Raw genomic sequence first — 25448 nt, 5'->3', positions numbered from 1 at the left:
ACTAGGTCAGATGCTCAGGTACGTGAGCATATGGAAATCCTGACTGTGTCACCATCTCATTCATATGATAATCTAATGGCCTTTCCCATTCCTTATGGTACATCAGCCACTTAGCAACACCATTACAACCTTACCCTACCTGCATTGACAAACACCATTCCAGCCACCATTACCGCAAGCCTAAACCTTAAGGTCCTTAGAACCTGCAGCTATCATTAGTAGAGTCTTATGTTTGCACAGTTGTTTGGCAGTCGGAGCAGAGGATTAATTTGTTGTTAATGAGCTGTTTCCTGTGGTCTAGGGTTTGATTCCCTCTGACTCCATTGCCTAACTGTATGACTCCGAATAAGTCACTTAACTAGATAACGCTCCTAGGCTAAGTCTAAAAATGGTCCTTGGATTTCAGTGCTCTGCCCTGGTAAACAAATACAAATAAATAAGTAATTTGTGACTCCATAGTAGCAGACTCTGGACTTATTATAGGCTGGGAAAGGATAGAGTGCTAATAAGCTGTCTCTCAGTTGCTAAGATTTGCAAATGCACTAAGGCCCTTAAAACTTGCTACTGCCCCAAATATGACAATGTCCTTGTTGTTTTCTGTACGTGTCTGATTTTTATGCACATTACTCTAGAAGGGAAGCAGACAGGCATGATCAGACTCTCCACACATGTCCAAGGCAGATAAGACCGTAGATTTAAGCAGTGTTCTACCATCTCTGAAAATGACGTCAAATTCAAGGACAAGATAACTGATTTCAACAACTGTCCGGCTAATTGGTGTCATTCCAGGGGTATGCAGTAAGTAACAACATGGAGGAAGTGGTTTACAGATGGCGGACAGGCTCACCTGCTTTACTACAGACAGTCTGTACACCCATAGTATTCACGTACTACCGAATATTTTAGCTGCTCTCACAGTAAATTTTTATCCTGGGTTTGACTTCTCGACATTCCACAATAACAAATTAGAATATGGCCAACATGATGCAACAAAATGTCAGAGTTTGAGTCCTTCCTGACTCTTAGACCCAGTGATATTTGTGTAATTACTGAAGCATGATTTAAAAGTATTGATAGTAGTCTAAACCCAGTTCAGCACCTGTCATATTTAGGCATTTCAGGAGCTGTGGGGGTGTATCTGAATTTATCTGTAATCCCATTATATTACCTCAAATCCTGCACAAGAATAAACTGGAACTTCTGGATGCCTGAGTGACACCCAATGCAACTAAATGATTCATCATTTCTAATTACAGGTTCCCAACCATATCTCTTGCTAAACAAGGAGTATTTTTTCTGCTTCCTTCTTTCTGGCTAACTCCAGTGCCATTGTCCATCACAGAGTCTACCTGTCTCTCCTACGGTCCCCACACTAGCTCTGTTCTAAGACTGGCATGGAACCTAAGGGTGTCCTGGAGAGGAGGCCATGCCACTAACTAATTCCACTGAGGGATTTATTTAATTTATGGCCTACCACTTTTTCCCTCCCACCTTCTCATGTGTTTGTCAGTTTTACATCCAAGATCTCCTCCCCTCTATGGACCTCACCTCCCCATAGCATATACCTAGATGAGTTCCCCCAGGACAGGCATGCCCATCTCTCACTGACAGCTCCTCAGACACCTGAGCCATTAATCAAACTTGGGTTGCCTAGGCTGTAGTTAAGGCTTTATACCCCTATGCCACAATATTAGGCTTCAAGATGACGTATTTTTAAGTCAGACTGAAAAAATAATTATCAAACCCAATGCATTACTTGTGGATAATTTTAACTCCTTGTTTATTGACTAAATCATTCTATATTCTACTGTACATGGCTCTCATCAGAAAAATCATTGAGTACAACATACAGTTTGGCATGTATCTGACCAGGTACTTACAACAACTTGAGAGACCACAGAAGTTACTCACAAAAAGTCTTATACAGTCAGCTGTGTGGTGATCTATATCTGGCCTACAAGGAATCTTCGAATCACACACTGATGGATTGGTCACCCATCTGCAAAACAAATAGCATCAGAAATACCTATTCTAAGGATGTAAACATTGTCTGTGATGTAAACAGGACTTTTTGGAAGGATAGGTATGAGTCGTAAAGATTACCCCCTCTCCGGAACAGGCTTCCCATCCATATGAAGCAAAGCTCATGCTTAACCTTATTCAACTGTAACTTGGACTATTCGATGGGAAATTGCAAATTTATCCCTGGTTGGGCACCTATGTCCTTTATGGACAGGGCATCCTGTGAACACTTGATGTGTACTGTAACCATAAAATTCCTCGGGACATCGATATATGCCAGCAATATTTTGTTAAACCTTTACTAACTACTTATGAATCGACAAAAAATAGACAACTGATAATAAATACGCACAGAGATTCCTAAATTTTGTAAAAGCCAATTCCCATATGGAATAGTCCCTCTCCCAGTAGATGTGCAGATCTTCTTAATCTTGCCCTAACAAATAGATCTACTATTTATATCCCTTGAGATCTCTGGCTCTTCAGTGAGTCTGATCACCAAGCTATTATTATTTCCTTTAGAACTGGTGCTGTGAAACTCAAACCTCCAGGTGTATTAAAGGGTCACTCTAAAGCCAACTACTTATCACTCATTGGCAAAAATATCCTTACTGACCGCTCTGTTGCACACCCATGACACATTCTTCCCTAAAATATCTAGACTGTACAAGGGTAGTAAAAACATCTGGCTTACTAAAACAGTAAACACCCTTCTTCAACTGACAAATGAAGGCTAGTCTAATTGGAAACTTCATCCATCTCCTCTAACTAGGCAAAGGTTCACCATACTGTATAACCGTTTCAGAGAAGTCATTGGTCAGTACAAAGAAATCCACCATAACTTACATCAAGAATCTGCACTTTAGAGGACCAAAAACTTCTGGAATTAAGTCAGTATCCTAACAGGAGGTATAACACAAATAATCCCCCTCTCAACGTCAATCCATTCTCCTTCAGTAGTAATCTATCTCTGTCTTAGCAACCACTCCCTAGTAGGAATCTATTCTTCCCTCTACCCCAACGTTTACTTGCTTTTCTACCTTGAACCAGTTCACTTTAAAGACATTGAGCATGTTCTCAACTGAAGTCCTCTTGACAACTCTGCAGGATATGATAATGTACTCCCCCCGGTGCATTAAACGCTGTAAAGACTGCATCATAACTCCTCTTGTCAATATCTATAACCTTTATCTCACTACAAACATTTTGAACCTCAAAAAGGAAAGCAGCCATAATGAAACCTCTTCTAAAATGAAACGGCCTTGGCAGTAGTCACACTACTGTCCAGTCTCAGTTTTACCCATGCCAGGGAAAATTCTTGACAAAATAATCTTTATTTAGTTCTCAGGCTATAATAAACAACATAATCTTCTGTTGTCCAAACAGCATGGCTTCTGGTCTGACTGCAGCCAAAAACTGCCCTATATTCTTAAGCACGATGGGATAAAGCTGAGCTCAATGAAGCCATTTATCATTGACCTTTCCAAGGCCTGTAACTGGGTTGACTTGTTGACCAATACCCCTTCTACATCATATGCTACATTTTGGTGCATTCCAGGATGCCCCCCCCCCCATTTCAAAATCAAGATTGGATGCTTCCACCTCCTCAAATGACCATGTAAATAAAAATAAGAGTCCCTTAAGGTACTATATTAGGATCCTTCTCTTTTCAATTTTCATAAGCAAGTTTATCAATGACCATTCCCACCTGCAAAATATTCTATATACTGACAACATGGCTCAGATCAGGCCCTCCCCCCTCCAAAAGTCCATCTCCAAGATCTTCACAGTCTTACTAAATCATTTAATAGTACTAAACTGCTTCTAAATAACTCCCAAACCAAAGCCATGCTCTTTGGTACAAGACATAAACTTTCTACTACCCCAAGCTCCTTGAAAATTATAGGCCTCAGAATGAACCCATATGGACAACTATGTCTTTCAAATATCCAGGTGTTTGTTTAGACCAATCCTTGAACTTCCAACTATACATAACAAAAGTAGGAAAAAGATTAGCTATCTATTTTTCTGGGCCTTAAACATTTCTAATGTTCTGTTCTTGGCAGCAAGGTAATTTATAAGGAGACACTAAGCAACAAAATATGCCATTTCATAACCCTTTCATCATAACTTGAACATCACTGATTACATTAAAAAAGATAAATGGATACCTATTATACAAAGGGCAAATGTTTTGCAAGGCTCACATCTATTTAAGTGTCTACATTTAGAAAGATTCCCCCACTATCTTTAAAACTTAAACACAGGAGACCTTATCATTAACTCATAAATCACTCACAAACACAGAAGCAATACTTTGTACTCCCAGACCTGACCTTTGTTGCACAACACACGGCTTTTCTAGCTTTTCCACATTAGGCCCTAAAGGAATCTTAACCAACTTCAATGATTGTATTTCCAAACTTGAAATTCATATCTTAGCTTAGAACCCATTTACACAAAGACGTTCAAAGCAACTGCTTCAGTTCAAGGCATATTACATAATACCTCATTAACCACTGCAGTATAGTTATATTTTTATGTCTCGAATCCATACTCTCCATCCCTCTGCATCTCTCTTTTATATCCACCCCCTTCATATCCATTTTCTGCTCTCCTCCCCATCTTAACCCTCTAAAATGTTTACTGACTTCGTTACACCTTTCTCTGTCTACACTGCTCCCATATACTCTCATTTCTCCTCTGTGTGCATGAATACTTTTCCCTCTATAAGTATGCATGCTATTTCTTTTACAGAATAGTTTTGCGTTGCTGCAATTCACCACAAGGTAGAATCTTTCCTTATATTTGTATTATTTCACTGTTATGTCTAATATTTGCCCTGGACTGAGCCTGAAATTGCTCCATTTGAATCAATACCATACTCTGGTATATAAAATAAAAACAAATAAAAAAAAAGCAGGACTACGTCCCAAATGATTCTAATACCAATGCCTTTACATATGCCTCAGGATTTGACTTCATTCAGAATAGCTGTACTGAAGCATCTGTTTCCACCCATTGAAAAATAATAGTAAGTCCAAAACTATACCCAGATGGTGGATTGTAAACCAACAAATTTTAAAACAAGAGAAAGAAACTGCTAGCTAATTATAACACATCTGTCTACCAGCACGAAAAAAAATAACCTGCGAAGCAAAAGTCTTAAGCATACCATTAAATAGCATAAAGCTATCTTTGAACCTAATATTGCCACAGTCAGAAAGGACAATTATGAGGCATTTTTATTATTTCTGTTAGGAAATTCAGATGTAAATCCCTGTACTGATTCAAGCTGATATCAAATGGTACCACTTCTTCTGTTAATGAAGGGCATCATCCACAATCTCACTGACAAATTAAGCTCTAATTTTTTCAACTACTCACCCTACTGCCTCCTCATTGACCCCCAAACTATCCCTTCTTCAATTATCACCCTGCAGCAAGTCCTATCTGCAGTGTCTAAAACTAAGAACACTAGATCCATGAGTACGGATAATAATCCTGGCTAGTTCCAGGTGAGTGCAAAAAAGTTTAGCTCAACCTCTACTGGATGTATTCAGCCTAAGCCTCTCTACTGGATATATTCCAATGCTTGGAGAACTCCCATAATATTACAATGTAGAAGGGTGGTCACATCATCAATCCTGGAAATTATAGAGTCATAAATTTCACGTGTCATTTGTAAGGTCATAGAAAACATCAAGTCCCTTAATGTAAATTAGTACTTTTGTGGAAGGCAGTTGCGTCTTTTTAGCCTAGATGATTTCTTTGAAAGAGATTGAAAAGGCCATGGTTGAGGGTTCATATGTTCACAGGTTCATATGTTGGTACTAGGCTATCAGCCCTAGGGCCTATACAAGCCTAGCCATAACAATTCCCTGGCTATTTCTTCCCACATTATTTACTTTCCTGGACCCCTGTCTAGCAGGGCAACTGACGTGATCCCTGGGGTGAATTTCCTTTCTCCAATCCAATCGTCAAGGTTCCTCTTGAAGAGGTCCAAGAGGCACTCTGCTTGACATGTATGGGCAATCTATTCCAGAGTCTGGGGAGTCTCTGGGTCAGGAACCTATCCCTCCAGCATGTTTTGTTTATTGTGATGACAAGGTTTAGATCCCTGGAGCGTGTAGCTCTGAGGGATTGGGATTTCTTTAAGTGTAGCATGTCCAACAGCTCTGGGTTTGACATGGCCTTGTATGTTAAGCAGAGTTCACCTCAGAGTAGACGATATGTGACAGAGTATAGCTGGAGTTTTTAAGGCAGTCAGCGTAGGGCATCTGCTTTAGGCGTGTGATTCTTTTAGTGAGGTATTTCTGCGGCCTTTCCAGTTGTTGCAGATGTCTTGAGAGGTACATACCAAATGGGGCATTGTATTCTATAATGGGTCTAATGAGGGATGAGTACAGTGGGACAATGACCTCCTTTTTTCTGGATGAAAAGCCCTTCGTGATGAGGTGTGCCACATAGAAGGATTTCCTGACTGTTGTGGCGATGTGGTTATTGAAGGTGAGACCACTGTCCACCTGTGTCCCTAAGTCTCTTATCACACTTTCTGTGTTTAGTGTACTGCCACCTATATGGTAATTCATGGATACATGTTTTTTCCCAAAGGGGATAACAATACATTTCTTGGCATTGAGCTTGAGCCCATTGCTCTGGCACCAAGCATCTGTTTCTGTAAGGCCCTTTTGTAGAGCATCCACATCATTTGGGGATTCAATAATGGCTCCCAGTTTGCAGTCATCTGCAAACTTTGTTAGCCAGAGTCCCTTAGTGTTGACCTGTACTTCAGAGAAGTAGATGCCAAACAAGAGCGGACCTGTACTTCAGAGAAGTAGATGCCAAACAAGAGCGGCCCCAGGACTGAACCCAGAGGTACTCCACTTGTCACTTGTCTGGAGCTGGATTTGGAGTCGGCTACTTTTACAGTGTGGGTTCTATCAGTAAGCCATTTAGCAACCCATTGGGTGACATAGGGATTAATGGCCAACTTAGTAAGTTTATCTATGATTCCAGAGTGGGGATGGTGTCAAAGGCCTTGGCAAGGTCTAGATAGGCTGTGTGGACCACCTTACCCTTATCCATGGCTCTGGAGACTGATTCAAAGAAGTCAATCAGGTTCAGGAGACAAGATCGACCCTTCACAAACCCAAACTGGGTGGGATCCAGTGTTTGAAGTTTGCCAATGTCTTTGTTTATAAGTTCCATGATAATACGCTCCATGGCCTTGCAGATAAGGCTTGTCAGACTGATGGGACGGTAGTTTTCGGGATCCAAGGTGGATCCCCCCTTGTGGATTGGGATAACTGTAGCTCTGTGCCACTCAGTGGGCATGAAACCTGAGGTGAGGCTATGATTAAACATGACACTTAGGTGAGGTGCCAGTTCATATTGTAGTTCATGTAGTACACAGCCTGGGATGTCATCTGGTCCCATGGATGCTGTATTCTTGGCTTTAGAGAGTGCATTTTGTACCTGTGTGGCCGTTATTACTGGAATTTGGCAATCTTTGCCCTCACTATTTATATGGCTCCAGCAAACTCATATTGAGTCAAGGAAAGTACTTTTGGTGACTACAAACTAATTGAAAACCATTCACCACTGCCTTCAGTCAACATTGAGCTATTTTTGTTTTTTTGAAAGCAAGTTCCCACGCCTCCCAAACTTATATATATATATATATATATATACATATATATAAATATATATATATATATATATCTATATATATATATATATATATATATATATATATATATATATATATACACACCAACTAGTGGAGAAAAAGGAAAACTCTACTGCCAGTGAATATAATTTTTGCAAACCGTATTTATTCTTTTTGCTACTCTGCAATTTCATTCACCAATATGACATACTTCCAGTCTGGCCACTGTCTTTGACACTATTCCCCATGAAGGTATAATCAAGAAACTCCCTCATATAAACAGTTACACATTTGCTATCCACTGCTTAGCTAAATGGCATACTAATATATTCCATACAGTAAGAAGTGGAGATACCTTTTCCATAAAAAAGTTACAAGTGGCATTCCACAGAGCCCGGTCCTAGCCCCCTCTTTTTTGTCGCCTACTTCGTTGATGTCAAATCAGAAGTCAGTGGGCAATAACAAGCCAAATCTGCTGATGGGTTCCCCTATTGACAATCATATAGTCCAGCAGAGGATTGACCAGGCTGATGCCAGCTGTAATGTAGTGTTGTTATATTTGGAAAGTTGGACCACCCCTGCTAACACTGTATAGACAAACTCCTTCAAATGCCAGTCATTAGTGATATGAGCCCATCTGTTGAACAACGATCACCACATATTAGTCATGGTCAAGAATCCATTCTGTCAATCTCAGTAAATTTTCAAGGGCACCTCCTCTAGGAAGAAGAAGAAATTCTTAGCCCAACCTCTGTTCATACTTCATTAGGTCTATCATGGGATGCAATTCTCCATTAAGCATGTATCTCTCCAAACAGTTTGCCCACCTAGAGAGAAGCCTCATAGATTCCTAAATCAGAAAAGTACTTGGACAGCCCAAAAGCTGTCTCAGTATTCCCGTCTCATTTTGGGTTTTGCATATTGACCTCTGCTTGGCCTTCTGTATTATAAAAGACCCTATACTTTTTGATAGGCTTCATCTTTAAAACTGGTGGCACCACAAATGTCAACAACAAACACTTAAACAACTTGTGGTGTGATGTGTGCAGCATGACACATTTTCACTCTTTGTAAAAGTCTATGTGTCAGTTTTGCAAAGTAATTCTTTAGCTACCTTCAAAAAAACAGACTTGATGAGTGGATGGTAAATAACAATTCACTCAAAGGTATGTGGTTAAGCTGTCCTTGATGAGTGCAGCTAATGCATCACAATTCTGCTGGGTTACTTGGTTGCCTCTGAATAGTTAGACTACAGGCAATTTTCTATGAACATATGAACCTATAATTTTTGCAAGGGTAAGGAGTTTGCCTGCTGGCTAAAATCCTTAAGCATTTTTTTTCAATTAGCCTTACACTAAAGGTGCAAAACAACTCATGGGTGATGAGAGACAAACCCATTCCTGTACTACATGTGCAGCAGTTCAGGGCTTGATGCAGATAGTAGTCTATGCACTGTAGTGCAGATTTAAACTAGATCGTGGTGCATGTCCATCAGTGTGGGGTTTAATGCAGACAATGCTGCATATCAAAAGTGTTGGGGGTTAATGCAGACAGTGATGCAAGTTCAACATTGCAGGTGGTTCATGCAGATAATGGTGCATGCTTGAAGGTATGGATTTACACATATACTACTGCATGTTTAGCAGTGTGGAATTTTAAACACATAAAGGTGCATGTTCAGTAGTGTGTGTGGGGCAGTAATGCAGATAATGATGTACATCCAGACAGCATAGACTTAATGCAGACATTGGTACATGACAAGCAGTGCAAGGTTTAATGCAAACAGTGCTGCAAGTGCAGTAGTGCAGAGTTTAATGCAGATGGTGCTACATGTCCAGTGTTTCAAGGTTTAATGGATGTGCAGCTGCAGCATGGGGCTTAATACAGATAATAAGTACGTCTAGCAATGTAGGGTTTAATGCAAACAGTGCTGCATTTGCAGCAGTGTAAGGTGTAATGCAGACAACACTGCATGCTTAGCAGTGTGGTGTTTAATGCAGGAAGGGCTGCATGTCAGCAGTGCAAGGTTAATGCAGACAATACTGCATGTCCAGTAGTGTAGGATCTATTACAGGCCATGGTGCATGTCCAGCAGTGCAAGGTTTAATACAGACAGTGATGCATGTGCAGCAGTGTGGGATTTAATGCAGACAGTACTGCATGACCAACAGTGTGGGGTTTAATGCAGGTAGTGATGCATATTCAGCAGTGCAGGGTTTAATGTGGACACTCTTGCATGTTCAGCAGTGCAAGGTTTAATGCAAATAGTGCTACATGTCAGCAGCATTAGTTTAATGCAGATCATTCTGAATGCTCAGCAGTCTAAGGTTTTATGCAACAATGTATATCTAGCAGTAAAGGGTTTAACACAAGCAATGTTGCATGTGTAACAGTATAGGGTTTAATACAGATAACACTATATGTCCAGCAGATTGGGGTTTAATGCAGGTAGTGTTGCATGTCTCACAGTGTGGGGTTTAATGCAGACAGTAGAGCATGTCCAGCAGTACTTGGTTTAATGCAGTCATTGCTGGATGTCCAGCAGTGAGGGGTTTAATGCCGACAACAGTTCATGTCCATCAGTATGGAGCTTAACGCAGACAATGGAGCATCTATGGCAGTATGGGATTTAGTGCAAATAGTACTGCATGTGAAACAGACAGTGGTGCATGCCCAGAAGTACTGGGTTCAGTGCAGTCAATGTTGCATGTTCAGCAGTGCAGGGCGTAATGCAGATAGTGGTGCATATTCTTCACTGTAAGGGTTAATACAGACACTGCTATAAGTGCAGCAGTATGGGGTTTAATGAGAGAGTGCTGCATGTTTAGCAATGCATGGCTTAACACAGTGATTCATGGGCAGCAATGTGAGTTTTAATGCAGACAGCACTGCATGCCCACCAGTGTTTTGTTTCATGCAGACATTGATGCATGTCTAGCAGTGTAGGGTTTAACAATAACAAAGACAGTGTTGCAAGTCCTGCAGTGTCACTAAAGGGCTCATCCATTATTATGACTTATTATGGATCACTTCACTGGCTCTTCTTGACAGAGGCTCAGTTAATTAATCAATGGGGAGGCGAAAGCTGACATACTCTGGCTAGGCTTATAAATGCCCTCGGGCAGATAGCCTAGTACCTACCTATGAACCTATGACCCTGACCATGTCTGTGGCATTTTAAGGAGGGTGCTACTCCTCCTCCTCTCTGACTTCACATCTGATATCTTTATTAATACTGATGTTGCTCCAGTCTCATTGCTCCCTTATCTTTCATTCCTGAACCACCTATACTCTAGCATCCCCATACCCAATAACCTGTTGTCCCCATGCCCATTGCCCTGTTGTCCCCATCCCAATGCCCTGTTGTAAGTGTTTTATGTTTCTGTGATACAAAGTCCATATTCTACTCCAGCATCATCTGCAGTTCTCTCACTTTCTAGATCTGACTTCATGTATGGTTTGTTCCTTTGGTATGTACTGAGTCCCTTTTTTACTTCCTGCATATCTAAATCCCTTTTCTATTTCTGTTTCCTCTTAGTTTAAACACATAGGCCACGAGACATGCTTTTCCAACTCAGCTCAGAGCAACACCATCCTTTCTGGACTAAGATCAGGTCAGTTCCTAGATTGGAGCTTATTTGTTTGCCAGGTTTCACCAACTTCTTACCAGTGTCAAACACCCCTTCCACCTTTTCCGTAGTGCAATCAGTCACTAGAGTCTCAGAACTTCTCCTTCCACAGCATGCCGATTGCTGGCACAGGTAACACTTCTGAGAATGCTTCATTCGACCTTCTGTCCTAACAAATTGTGGACACTTCCCACATGAATTAGCTCCTCTGATAGGTCATCATCATGTACCACAACATGCAGCCACTCTTCACCCTTGGTTACCACATTGGTCACCTCTTCCATTTCCTTACTAAGTCTTACTTAGTTACGTGCAAGAATAGTTTTGCTATAGTTTGGACCGCCTATCTCTTTTATTGAGCTGCTTAATAGGTTCATAGAATAATAGATGATTACCCAGCTAACTGCCATAGGGGTCTTTTTAAGCCTAGCCGTGCTTTTCAAAATGTATTTGACATGATTTGATATCCCATGGTATTTTTTTTCAGGGCTAGACATAGGCTTGGATGAGGGGTGTTTAAGAATTTACAGGTTGCCTCTGTCCATAAGAAACATAGGTGACATACCAGGGGTACATTTATGATTCCCCAGCCACTGGTCCAAGTTACGCATTAATTTGGTTATGGAAGAACTCTACTTCATGCGGATGGGAAGCCTATTCCAGAGGAGGTGTAGTCTCTGAGGCACATACCCACCCCTCCAACATGTTCTATTTATGTTGTAGGCAACTTCTAAGTCCCTACATCAAATATGTTTAATCCTATTAGTTTTACAGATGTGCAACAGGCCCATCAGAGTAGGATCAGAGCATTTTTGTAAGCCAGGCATAGATTTGCTCACAGCATTCAGTTGGATACAGAGTTCAAGGATAGGGCTTTGAAGTGATCTGCCTAGGACATATTGTTTACGCCCTGTATTCTTTTTGTGGGGAACCTCTGTCGACAGTTCAATTGTTCAAAATGCCTGGTCAGGCACATTTCAAAGGGTGTGTTATATTCACTGATTGGTCAGATGAGGAATGAGTACAGCTGAACAGTGATATCCTTGGATCTAGATGTCATACCCCTGCTTATTGCTTATAAGTTGTGCAACATGGAATGATTTTCTTACTACTGTAGACACATGATGGTGAAATGCCAGGTTACTCTCTGCATGCTTTCCCAAATCCCTGACTACTGGGCCTCCTCTTAGGAGTATACTATCAATGTGGTAATTTCCAGAGATGTCTTTCTAAAGGATACTATTGTGCATTTCTTTGCATTGAGTTTTAGACCATGCCTCCAGCAATTTGTTTATGTCAGGCCTTCTTGAAGGGTATTTGTGTCTTTCTGGAATTTGATGACTGCTTCTTCTTTGCAATCACCTACAAACTTGGTCAGCCAAAGGCCATCGATGTTGACCTTGACTTCAGGGAAGTAGATGCCAAAAAGGAGAAGCCCCAGCTCTGAACCCTGAGGGACTCTACTAGTGACTGGACTCTTTGTGGTCGTAGCCTACCCTATCCTAACTTCTTGGGTCCTGTCTGTAAGCCAGTTAGCTATCCATTGAATTAAATATTGGTTTCTGCCTAATTTAGTGAGTTTGTCCAAAATTCCTGAGTGAGGTATTGTGTAGAATGCCTTGGCTAGGTCAAGGTAGGGAGTGTGCACCATTTTGCCCTTGTCCATGACTTCAGTGACCTTCTCAAACAAGTTCACCAGATTGAGTAGACATGATCTGCCACTGACAAAACCAAACAGGGTTGGATCCAATGTCTGTAGGTTTCTTATGTCATTGTTTATAATTTTTATAATGATTCATTCCATGAGACTAGTCAGACTTATGTGTCTGTAGTTTCCTAGGTCTGTAAGTACCCCCTGTACAGAAAGATAACAGTTGCAGTCCTCCATTCTCTTGGCACAAAGCATGTCTGGAGGTTGCAGTTAAATAATGATTCAAGTAGGCTCGATAGGTCAAGTTCATGCTATTTAGGATGCAACCCAGGATATTACAGGGGCCCACTGATGTAGTGTTCCTGGTCCTAGAGAGTGCATTGTGGACCTGTTTCCTAGTGATAGTTGGGGAAGTTATGGGTGGGGTATTTCCTGAGGAGTGATGGGAGGAAAAGGGAGTAAAACTGGAGCTAAGTTTGTCAGCCATTAGATTTGCTACTTCCTCTGGCTCATTGTAGGTGCCTCTGTTCACAATTAGTTTGGCAGATTACTGTCTGTTTTAATTGAGGTTGTGGACCTGTGGTTGCCCTTTGCCAGGCAGGCTATTTTTACCTCAAATCTGGCTTTGGTAGGCTTGATTAGTCCCTTGGGTTGCTTATTTAGATCGATGAGGGAGTTATTACTTTGCTGGACATATCTCTTCCTACTTTTGGCCAGGATTTTCTTTATCTTGTTGTAAAATACATCAGTGTTGAAATTCTGCCAGGGTGGCTAGTTTTTTGAGGTTGTCCTGTGTTTATTTTAGGTAGGTACAGCTGTCTCTGCACAGAAATGTATATGACTGCAAAGAGTTTCTGTGAACAGTTTTGCATAGGTAGCAGTGTTCACATGGTTTGGAGGGGCATGTAGTTTTTTTATGTGTCGCTTAATAGTAGGAGGTTAGCTTTAGAAAAATGTTTAAAAGTTCCAGTGTTAGCTGGGGTCCTCTGTTTAAGTTTTAATTCAAAGGAAACAGCTTTATGGTCTGACCTGACCAATGCAGACATTACATGGTGGTCAAATGTTCCTCCATGTTTGTGAGGACTAGGTTAAGGATGGTAGTAACTCTAGTGGGCATATGGACCAGCTGGCCCATGGTCTTTGTGTTGACAAAGTCCATGAATCACTGGGCCTGCATGTTTGTCTTGTGTATAATTCCCAGCTTATAGTAGGGTAGCTAAAGTCACCCCTGAAGTATTGGGTTGGATGGGAAGTGTCTCTGGTTCATTTAAGTATGTGCTATGGGCTACCTGGGTCATACAGGGGGATCTGTAGTTTGCCAAGATATGGTATATGCCTTCACATATGGAAAGATGGACATGAAGAGGCTTAAGTGCATCATACTATTTGACTAGCATTGAGATGTGTTTGTGTTTCATATAAACTGAGACTCCTCCACCTTTTATCCCTTCCTGTGCAGTAGATGGTCTAAATGTGTGGAATGCATTATAGCCCTGTACTGACAGGTTAATCTCCACACCTTTAAACCATATCTCAGTAACTGCACAGATGTCTATATTCTCTAGAGTGAGGAGAGCTTGTAGGGAGTGGTGGAATTGAGTGTCTCAGTTAGAGTGCTGGCATTAAGCAGTAACACCTTTAGATTATCCTGAATAAGATTACCAATGTCAGTAAGTTTATCAAGTTGGCAATGCCTAAAATAGGCACTGAGGAGGTGGACAAGGTTTTAGCCAATATGCAAACACCTAGAGAGGACAGGTGCAGACCATCTCTGGCAAAACAATGTGGCCTGTCAACCATTTTCTTCCAGGCAGATAAACAATTTGTTCATAATTCATAGGTAAGTAGTAGGCTAGCTGCCCTTCCAGGCCATTTTAAGCCCAGCCAATTTCCCTACAAAGGTGAAAATCAAATCTGTTACCTTCTATCTGTTAGTTAAACACCTTAACCATTATTCCAACTCCCAACCTTTTTACTCCCTTTGAATGACACCAGAAACTAAAGCATTTACTAAAGTCAGATATATTCTCGTCATATTGTGTTGTCACTCTTGAGAAGGTAGAATGACACTCAGTGTTAGGCTCATACTGGCTAGGACATATAGTCTGAGCTCTTCATATAGTCCAAGAAGGCACATCTCAGCTTGTTTACACCCACACGGTTAATGATTGAGCGCTTGCATGATCTGGCAAATCCTGGCCCATGATAGGTAACTGACTGTGATTTTCTCATTACTTGGTGAGTGGGACATCTGTGTGTCTCACAGTGGAATCTCCTATGACCAATATATTTGGTTGTGTGGTGGTATGCTGTGTGGCATTAGAGGCTGAAACACCTTGTGATGTGGCTGTATGCATCACATATGAGGTTTCTGAGAATACTTACTGTTAGTAAAGCATCTAGGAGATCTTTTAAGTTTGGGAAGATTACACTTAATAGCCTCAGCGTATGTGGATCTATGTGCCTTTTCCATGCTTTTTGTGGTGGGTATAGTGTGTGTGTGTGTGTGTGTGTGTGTGTGTGTGTGTGTGTGTGTGTGTGTGTGTGTGTGTGTGTGTGTGTGTGCACGTGCACGCGCGCATGCGCACATGCTCGTACATGTGTTTGTGTGTCCTGGTAGTCTCTGAGAAACATACCTGTTCCACCAACATGTCTTATTTATATTGCAGATGGAGTTTATGTACTCATATCTGGTGTTTCTAATGCCATTTGTTTTTCAGGTGTGCAACAAGTCCATAAGGGCTGTATCAGGGGATGGTTTGAAGGCCAGGCATAGATTGCCACTCGGCAGTCTGTAGGAGACAGAGTACAAAGATAAGTCTTTGAGGTCATTCACATAGGACATGCTGTCTACACCATATACTTTTTTTTGTGAGGCACCTCTGTGAATGCACCAGTTGTTGGATATGCCTGAATAGTTGTATATTGAAGTGGGCATTGTACTCAATGATTGGTCTAATGAGGGCCAAGTACAAAGGAAAAATGATATCTTAGGATCTAGATGCTATAACCATGTTTATAAGTTATGTAACGTAAAATTAATGAGGGCCAGGTACAAAGGAACAATGATATTTTAAGATCTGGATGCCATAACCGTGTTTATAAGTTACGTAACGTAAAATTAATGAGGGCCAGGTACAAAGGAACAATGATATCTTAGGATCTAGATGCTATAACCGTGTTTATAAGTTACATAATGTAAAATGCTCTCCTTATTATAGCAGACACATTGTGGTCAAAAGCAAAGTCACTGTCAACATTTGCTCCTAAATCTCTGACCACAGGGTCAATTCCTAGGGGTATATTATCAATGCATTAATTTCCAGGAGTGGTTGTCTTTCTGAAAATTGTATTATGCATTTTTTGGCATTGCTTTTTTCTGTTATTCTAGTGTCAGTTATTAGTCTGTGTCAGGCATTCTAGAAGGATGATTTTGTTTTTTGGGGACACTATGACTGCGCCTAGTTTTCAATCATCTGTGACCTTGACCAGCCAGATGCTTCTGACCAGATAGCAAAAGGAAGGCATTCCTGCACTGAGCCCTGGGGGAGTAAACTCACTTATTCTGTCTTTTTGTTTCCTATCTGTGAGTCGGCTGGCCATCCAGCATGTGACATAGAGGTTTATACCTAGTTTCATTAGCTTGTCTACAATGCCTGAGTAGGGTATTGTGTCAAAGGCTTTGGCCTAGTTGAGGTAGGGCAAATGCACTATTTTGCCTTTGTCCATTGCTTTGCTGACCTTCTTGAGGAAGTCTGGCAGGTCGAGTAGGCATGATCTGCTTTGATGAAACCAAACTGGGCTGGACCCAGTGTTCGAAGGTTTCTATATTATTATTTATCATGTCCATGATCATTATTTCCATGGCTTCATGTATGAGACTGGTCAGGCTTATGGGTCAGTAGTTTTCTGAGTCTGTGTATGGCCTGCCCTTGTGCAGAGGCTTGCTTGGATACTATGATTGAATAATGCTTCTAGTGGCCCTAAAGTTTTATGTTTCATGCTATTAAGGAGGCATCTTGGAATATTATCACGTACCACTGATGCAGTGATTTTGGCCTTGCAGAGTGCATTGAAGAACTGTTCCCTAATGATAGTTAGGGGAGCTATGGTCAGGAGCATTTCTCGACAGATGTCTTTGCTATGTCCTCCAGCTCAGCACAGATGTATCCATTTACAATTAGTTTGACACATTGTTGTGTATTCCTTTGAGATTTTGGACATTGCTGAAGATTGCCTTGTGGCAGTCCTTAGCCTGGGAGGCTACTTTTACCTTAAAGTTGGCTTTGGAGACTTAATTAGTCCTCTGAGTTGTTTATTTGGTTGATGAAGGAGTTGAGAATTGCTTTTTTTCTATTTTTGGCCATGATTTTCTTCATTTTGTTAAACAAGTTATTGATATTGTGCCTCCACCAGGGTGTTTTGTTTATTGAGTATATCCTGTGCTTATTTTGGTAGGTACCACTGCCTCCATGTATAGGTTCATAGGTAGGTACTAGGCTATTGGCCCTAGGGTCTATATAAGCCTAGCCAAAAAGGTACCCTGGCTTTCGCCACCCAAGAAAATTATTTTCCTGTGCTGCTGTCGAACAGAGCCACAGAGGTGATCCTTGGGGTGAATTTCCTATTTCCCATCCAATCATCAAGATTTTCTGTGAAGAGTGCTAATGAGAAGCTTTGTTTGATATAGATAGGTAGTTTGTTCCAGAGTATGGGAAGTCTCTGGGACAGGAATATATCCCTCCAGCATGTTCTGTTTATTGTAGTGACAAGGTTTAGGTCCCTAGAGCGTGTAGCTCAGAGGGATTGGGATTTCTTTAAGTGGAGCATGTCCAACAGCTCTGGGTTTGACATAGCTTTGTATGTTAGGCAGAGATCAACTCTCAGTAGTCAATATGCGGAGGAGTAAAGCTGGAGTTTTTTGAGACGGTCTGCATAGGGCATCTGTTTGAGGCTGGTAATCCTCTTTGTGAGGTATTTCTGCAGCCTTTCCAGTTGTTGTAGATGTCTTGTGAGGTACATACCAAAAGGGGCATTGTACTCTATAATGGTTCTAATGAGTGACGAGTAGAGGGGAACAATGACCTCTTTTTTTCTTGGATGAGAAACCTTTTGTGATGAGGTGTGCCACGTAGAAGAATTTCCTGACTACTGTGGCAATGTGATTATCAAAGGAGAGACTGCTGTCCACCTGTGTCCCAAGGTCTCTTGTCACACTTTTGGTGTTAAGTAGACTACCACCTATGTGGTAGCTTATGGGTACAGAGTTTTTACCAAAGACGATGACAATGCACTTTTTGGCATTGAGCTTGAGGCCATGGCTTAGACACCAGGCATCTGTCTCCATGAAGCCAGTTTGTAGGATGTTCACATTGTTAGGAGTTTCAATTATGGCTCCTAGTTTGCAGTCATCTGCAAACTTCATTAGCAAAAGACCTTCTGTGATAGCCTGTACTTCAGAAAAGTAGATACCAAACAGGAGAGGACCCAGGACTGAACTATGTGGTTCTCCACTTGTCACTGATCTGAAGTAGGATTTGGAGTCTGCTACTTTCACAGTGTGGGTTCTGTCAGTGAGCCAGTTGGCAACCCATCTTATGACATAGAGATTTATACCAAGTTTAGTGAGTTTATCTATAATTCCAGAGTAGGGGATGGTGTCAAAACCCTTAGCGAGATCTAGATAGGCTGTGTGAACCACTTTACTATGGCTTTGTATGTTTATGGCTTTGGTGACTGCTTCAAAGAAGTCTATCAGGTTTAGGAGACATGATCTGCCTTTTACAAACCCAAACTGGATGGGGTCCAAAGTTTGGAGATTACCAATGTCTTTGTGTTTAAAATCCATGGTGATACATTCCATGGCCTTGCAGACCAGGCTTGTTAGGCTAATGGGGCAGTAGTTCCCAGGGTCCGTGGTGGTTCCCCCTTTGTGGAGTGGGATAACCATTGCTGTGCACCATTCAGTGGGCACAAAGCCTGAGGTGAGGCTATGACGGAACATGGTGCTTAGGTGGGGTGCCAGTTCATTCTGCAGTTCATATAGAATGCAGCCTGGGATGTTGTCAGGTCCCATGGATGCTGTGTTTTTGGCTTTGGAGAGTGTGTTTTTTACCTGTGCAGCCATGATTACAGGAACTTTGCATTCTTCCGGTATAGAGATGGGCCCTTTAGGGGGTGAGAGAGGGATAACGTTAGCACTGAACCTACCTGCCAGGATGTTGGCAATATCAGTTGGCTCTGTATATTTCGTGCCATTGTGCTGTAACTCAGAGCAGATCTGAGTGTTGCCATTGAGATTCTTGACATAGCTATAGAATGCTTTGTGGTTGTCTTTAGAATCAGTGGCAATTTTGTTTTCATAACTAGCTTTGGAGAATTTTATGAGGGATCTCAGCTTCTTACTGAGGCTGACCAGGGAGTTCCTCCAGTCATGGGATTTTACTCTTTTTTTGCAACAGTTTCTTTCTTCTGTTGTAGTTTGTTTATGGCAGGGGACCACCAGATTGGCTTCCTTTTTTTGGAGGATAGCATCTTGGTTCTATTAGGGGGTTACATATTAGAAACATGAAAAGGCTAAATGTTGAATGTATGTACATCGACACATAAAGGTCAATGTACATACAGAGCGAAATACGTAAACGACGAAATTCAAAACGCCAAACGTGTCTTTTAGCCAGCATTATGATGGTGGGGATAAGGAAATATGTCCTTATCCCAATTGTAGCGCAGTGTCAGAGTTGGTATATTTAAGTAGGGGGTGTGGGGGGTGCAGGGGGCTTGCACCTCTGCAAAAGTGTATTAAATTAATGTTTATTTTTTATTTTGCTTACCTGTTTGATGCATTTTGATTACAAAACACGTTCGGCATTTTGATTTTTGCTGTTTATGTGTTTTGCTTTGTATGTACATCGACCTTTATGTGTCGATGTACATACATTCGGGATTTAGCCTTTTCGGGTTTCTAATATAGACACTTGTTAGGGATAGCACGATCCATGCACTCGTGTAAGTGCTTATAAAGTGCATTTGTGCAGGATTTAACAGTCATACATCTATTGTCTGCCTGCATGGGTGTCGTGAAGTTGCCACTTCTGTCTTAAGAAGCGTGAAGTTGGCTTTGGAGAAATTTGTTACGGTGGTTCCCCTGGGGTGGGGGCCGGATGTGGATGTCTAGGGTGAGTAGCTTGTGGTCGGATCTGACCAACCAGGAATTGACATCTGGTGTGGAACACCGGTCACCCATGTTGGTAATGACCAGGTCTAGGATATTGCTGCCCCTGGTGGGGGTGTGGATAAGTTGATCCAAGGCACTGGAATTTATGAATTCCAGAATATGTTGAGCAAAACAGTTGGTACATGAGTAGTTTTCCCAGTTAATGGTGAGGTAGTTGAAATTGCCCATTATTAGGGTGTTAGGTTGTACCCTAATATTTTCCAGTGTATCAAGAAATGAGGAATGGGAATCCTGGGGCATGGTGGTGGATCTGTAGCAAGTTACAGTTTGGATTGCAGTCTTGCCCAGAGTTAGTTGCACTTGGATAATCTCGGATGCATTATGTTGAACAACTAGCCTGGAGGTGTGGATATCCTTAATGAATATGGACACACCTCCTCTGCCTTTAGTGTTTTGGTCAGGTTAGGTGGCCGAAAGGTGTGGTATGAATTATAGCTTGGTAATGCAGAGGTGGTCTCTGGAGCCTTGAACCAGGTCTCTGTCACTGCACAGCTGTTGATGTTCTCCATTTTAAGGAGTGCCTCGAGTGAATGCATTTTAAGGTTTAGACTTCTAGCATTGAGTAGCATTACCCTCAGATTTTGCTTGCTTGTACCTGTTAAGGTGGTGAATTTGTCATTTGAACCTTGCCTAAAAAATGCACTATAGGGGTGGCAAAAGCCTAAGCCAGTATCCGGAATCCCAAGGGCGACAGGTGCAGGCCATCTCTGGCAGAGCATCATGGTCTGTTGGTCATGTCATCCCAGGCAGACAGATACTGGATCCCCTTAGAATGACACCAGAAGCTTAGCCAGTTGTTGAAGTCAATCATTTTGTCCTTGTACTGTGGTATCATTCTGGGTGATGGGAGGATGCTACTCAGGGCTAGGGTCATACCTGCCTGGGCTACAAAATCGGAGAGCTCCTGCATGTCTCTTTTCATGTAGTCCAGGGAGGTACATCTCAGGTCATTCACACCAACATGGACAATGACAAAGTCATATTTGTACTTGTTGTGGAGTGACCTGAGTGCGTGCATTATGTGGCAGATTCTGGCACCTGACAGGCAGCTGACAGTAACTTTCTCCTTGTTTAGCCTGGTGAGTGGAACATCAGTATGCCTGACTATAGAGTCACCTATGACTAGAGTGTTGGTTATATTGCTATGCCTTATGGGCTGTGATTGAGTGGCAGATGAGTTTGTGGGCTATATGTCATTTAGGTTGTGTTGGGGGGTGGAGGTTGCTTGTGTTTCTGCTTTGGAGGTCTCTGTTGCTTGAGCAGATTTTTATTGAAAGCCTCCATGAATGTAGGTGTGTTTTTCATGTTTCTGTGTGTGTGTTTTGGTGGTGTAGGTTTTGAGTGACTATGTGATGAGTGTGCTGTGGTGCAAGTGTTTACCTTTTCCTCTTGACTGTCTAGTCCAGTCTTGGGTGAAGAGAGCTTTGCTTCCAGTTTGGTTATATAAGTGCATCTCTCACAGGTTGTAGTGTTGGGTAGTAGGAGGAGAGGTTATCTGTGTACATGAGGCAATTGCTGCATTGCCCCAAGATGCCCAGATTCATCAGGTAAACAGGAGAAAACACTGGGAGCTGACCCTTAGACATGCCTGGATAGGTGCTTATTTATTAAGTACCAAAAACTGTTTTTCTCTAGACACGTGAGGAAAGTTGAGTGCTGTAGTATTTTGTAGCTTATTTAGTGCTTACAACAAGTTCTGAACAAGTGCTGAGCTCAAAAAAAAAAACAGATTTTAGTCCTAAAACGAAACAACTGGCTCATTCTAAGGGAAAATTTGAAGACCAGACTTTATGGCGCCGGGAATAATTTAACCCTAGCTAAGTGGCAATGCATAAAGTGGATATTTTTTTAACATAACAGTAGCAAATGAGTAAACCAATTTAAACCAATTAACCAATTAACCAATAAAAAGCTAAAATCTGAGCCCCGTTCCAGCAGTTTTCGATCAGACAAGTTCTAACTGTACACTCCTGCCACTAGGGTGCAGGGGAACCTTCTCAAAAAAAGATGGTCTGGATTAGTGCTCAAGTTGTACAAACAAAGCTAGATTCAACAGGTCTGGATTTAGTCTATTCTACAGCAAACAAGGCATACCCAATTTCAGAAAGAAGCAGTTCAAATAAGCAGGCACAATAAGCCTTTAACCAGAAACTCCCAGCTCAGAAGGGCAGAATCTACCCTCTCCTCTGACTAGAGTGCAGACCACACCTTCTTAATGTAAAATAACTGGCCCAAAGCCCAAGTGCTTAAACCAGAACTAATACACTTTTAGAATAACAGACACTAAGCCTTCAGTCAGCAACTCCCAACTTAGAAGGATGCCTGTCCTGCCACAAAAGTGCAGACCACAAACCTTCTTAATGTAAAACAACTGGTCTGAAGCCCAAGTGATTCAAGCAAAGACTTAGAATAACAGTTACAATTTAATCAGGCTACTAACAAGCAGTAATAAATACAGCAGAATAAATGCAATTAAGTACTTTTAAGAACAAGCAGCAAAAGCAAAATAAAGTAATAAAGTTGGAAGAAACACAAATTCAGTAAACGCAGATGAATAAAGTGCAATTTTTTATATAACAATAGAAAATGAGCAAACTGATTTAAACAAATTACCCAATTAACCAGTAAAAAGCTCAAAACTGAGCTCTGTTCCAGCAGTCTTCAATCAGACAAGTTCTAACTGCACACTCCTGCCACTAGGGTGCAGGGGAACCTTCTATAAAAGATTAGTGCTCAAGTTATACAAACAAAACTAGATTCAGGATGCCTGAATCTAGTCTATGCTACAGCAACCAAGATGCACCAATTTCAGAAAGAAACAGTTCAGATAAGTAGGCACAATAAGCCTTTAACCAGAAATTCCCAACTCAGAAGGGCAGAATCTAACCTCTCCTCCCACAAGAGTGCAGACCACAAACCTTCTCAATGTAAAATAACTGGCCTGAAGTTCAAGTGCTTTAACTAGAACTAATACACTTTTAGAATAACAGACACTGAGCCTTCAATCAGCAATTCCCAACTTAGAAGGATGTAAGCTACCTGTCCTGCCACAACAGTGCAGACCACAAACCTTCTTAATGTAAAACAACTGGTCTGGAGCCCAAGTGCTTAAACCAAAAGGCTTAGAGTAAGAGTTACAATTTAATCAGGCCCCTACCAAGCAGTAATAAATGGAGCAGAATAAATATAACTGAGTACTTTTAAGAAGAAGCAAAAGCAAAATAAAGTGCAATTTTTTTAGTAAAGTGCAAGGAGAGAGGAAGAAGGAGCAGAAGAAAAATTCAAGGTTAAGAACCTAAGTGGGTTGGCCTTCTCAAATGTTCTCTCTGTATTAAGTAGAGTGAACACCAGACTGGGAGGGGTGTCCCAGATCAAATTTACAGTAGGGACGGGCAACTGCAAAGCCACCAACTATAACAACACCACAAGAATAGGGTGGGGGAGGGGGAAAACAGTTTCAGGACAGTTGAGAAACAAAAAACAATGTCAGAAAATATATAAAATAATTCAGTCAGGCAAAATTAAGACAATGCAGAACTCTGAAAAGTTAAAATACCAAGAAATATACTTATCAATCAGCGATATATTTCCAGATTGCAGATGCAGCTGTACTCATGATTGCAAAAGGTTGTTGTTAATGACCATGCAAAGAAAGCAGTGTTCCCTGGGTTTGGAGGGGCTGGAAATTTTTCCAGTGTCCGTTAAAAGTTAGGGGTTTGTCTTGGACTAATTTCTAAAAATTTAAGGGTTACCTGGTATCCTAGATTTTATTTTTTATTTTGAAGGAGAGAGCCTTATGGTTTAACCTGACCAGAGAGGGTGTTACACTTTGGGGGGTGCACTGTTTCCCCCATGTTGGTGATGAGTAGGTCAAGCATGTTATCACCACTAGTGGATGTACAGATTAGCTTCTCCAGGGCATTTGTGTTGACAAAATCCAGAAATCTTTGTGACTGCACGTTTGAGGTTCTGTAAGAGTCTCATTTTATAGTGGGTCAGTTGATGTCATCCATGAATATGCTGTTGGGTTGAACAGAAAGTGACTCAGGGTCATTTAACTCATTCCCTCCAACAGAGCTCAGGAAGTTTGCACTGTAACTTCCAAATGGGTGGAGCCTAAGCCTTTTGACAGAATCAGATTATGTCCTCACATTTCAAACAAATGGTCATATGTCTGGAACCATATGGGTTATGAAAGAAGTATAAATAGCAAACTCTTCAGCACAAACTATTTTATAGTAGTATTCTTTAGGATCTATAGCCATGATGGTGCAACGGTTAGCGTTGTTGTCTCACAGCAAGAGGTTTTCCTGTTTGATTCTTGGCTGGAGCACCTTCTATGTGGAGTCTGCATATCCTCCCTGCGGTTAAGTGACGTTAAAGACATGCAGGTAGGTGTGTGGGAATGGGTGTGCCTTCTTTGAAGATTGTGTGTTGGGCTGGCAACTCAGCACCGTAATAATCCACTGCCAATCATTAGCGGACTGGAGTTCCGCTGTGGTGACCCTTAACTGGGAAAAGCTGAAAGACATTATTAGTATTCTTTAGGTTCTAGGTATTAAACTGAAATTTATAAATCATAGTAAACATACTGACTATTATGCCTGTAATATTTTTTAAACAACTTAAATATCTCAGCAAACCCTCAAGTTACACACATACTGTCAGCAGCATTTTGTTCATCTAGCTGAGAGCTTTCATATGAGGCTAAGGAGTTCTGTCTGGTTACTTGGATGTCGAACTATTTAGAAAAATGTGAAAAGTGTATCTATATAAATTAATATCATAAAAACAACAGTTAATATCTATTTACCTGCACTAGACATAGGTCGAATATTAATGCAGCTGAGTTTGCCATTATGTAAGTTTTAAGATGAAATCTTTTAAAACCTTGTAAATAGTATGGTTTTGGAATTATTGATGCAAATATGAACAACCAGTATTTGCCGTCTAGAGGTGTCAGTAGGAGTTAACTGCAGATGCACCTGGAGGCGTCACTTGGATGTGATGAGGTAAGTCAGTGGTATGAAGTGACTCAATTTCATTTAAGGCAGTTGTATGAAGTGACTCAAGTTCCTTTAAGTCAGTGGTATGAATTTCCTGGGTAGTTGGGGAGCTGTAGCTCACAAAAAAATAGTCTGGGACTTTGCTTATAGTGAGTTGTACATGGAGGAGCTCAAGTGTGTCATATGGTTGATCAGCATTTAGGTGTGATTGTTTTTTATATAAATTGAGTCA

This window comes from Protopterus annectens, chromosome 14.part0, assembly GCF_019279795.1.
Source record: "Protopterus annectens isolate FY-2018-M chromosome 14.part0, PAN1.0, whole genome shotgun sequence".
NCBI classification, from domain to species: domain Eukaryota; kingdom Metazoa; phylum Chordata; order Ceratodontiformes; family Protopteridae; genus Protopterus; species Protopterus annectens.
Note: the sequence above shows the minus strand (reverse complement) of the source record.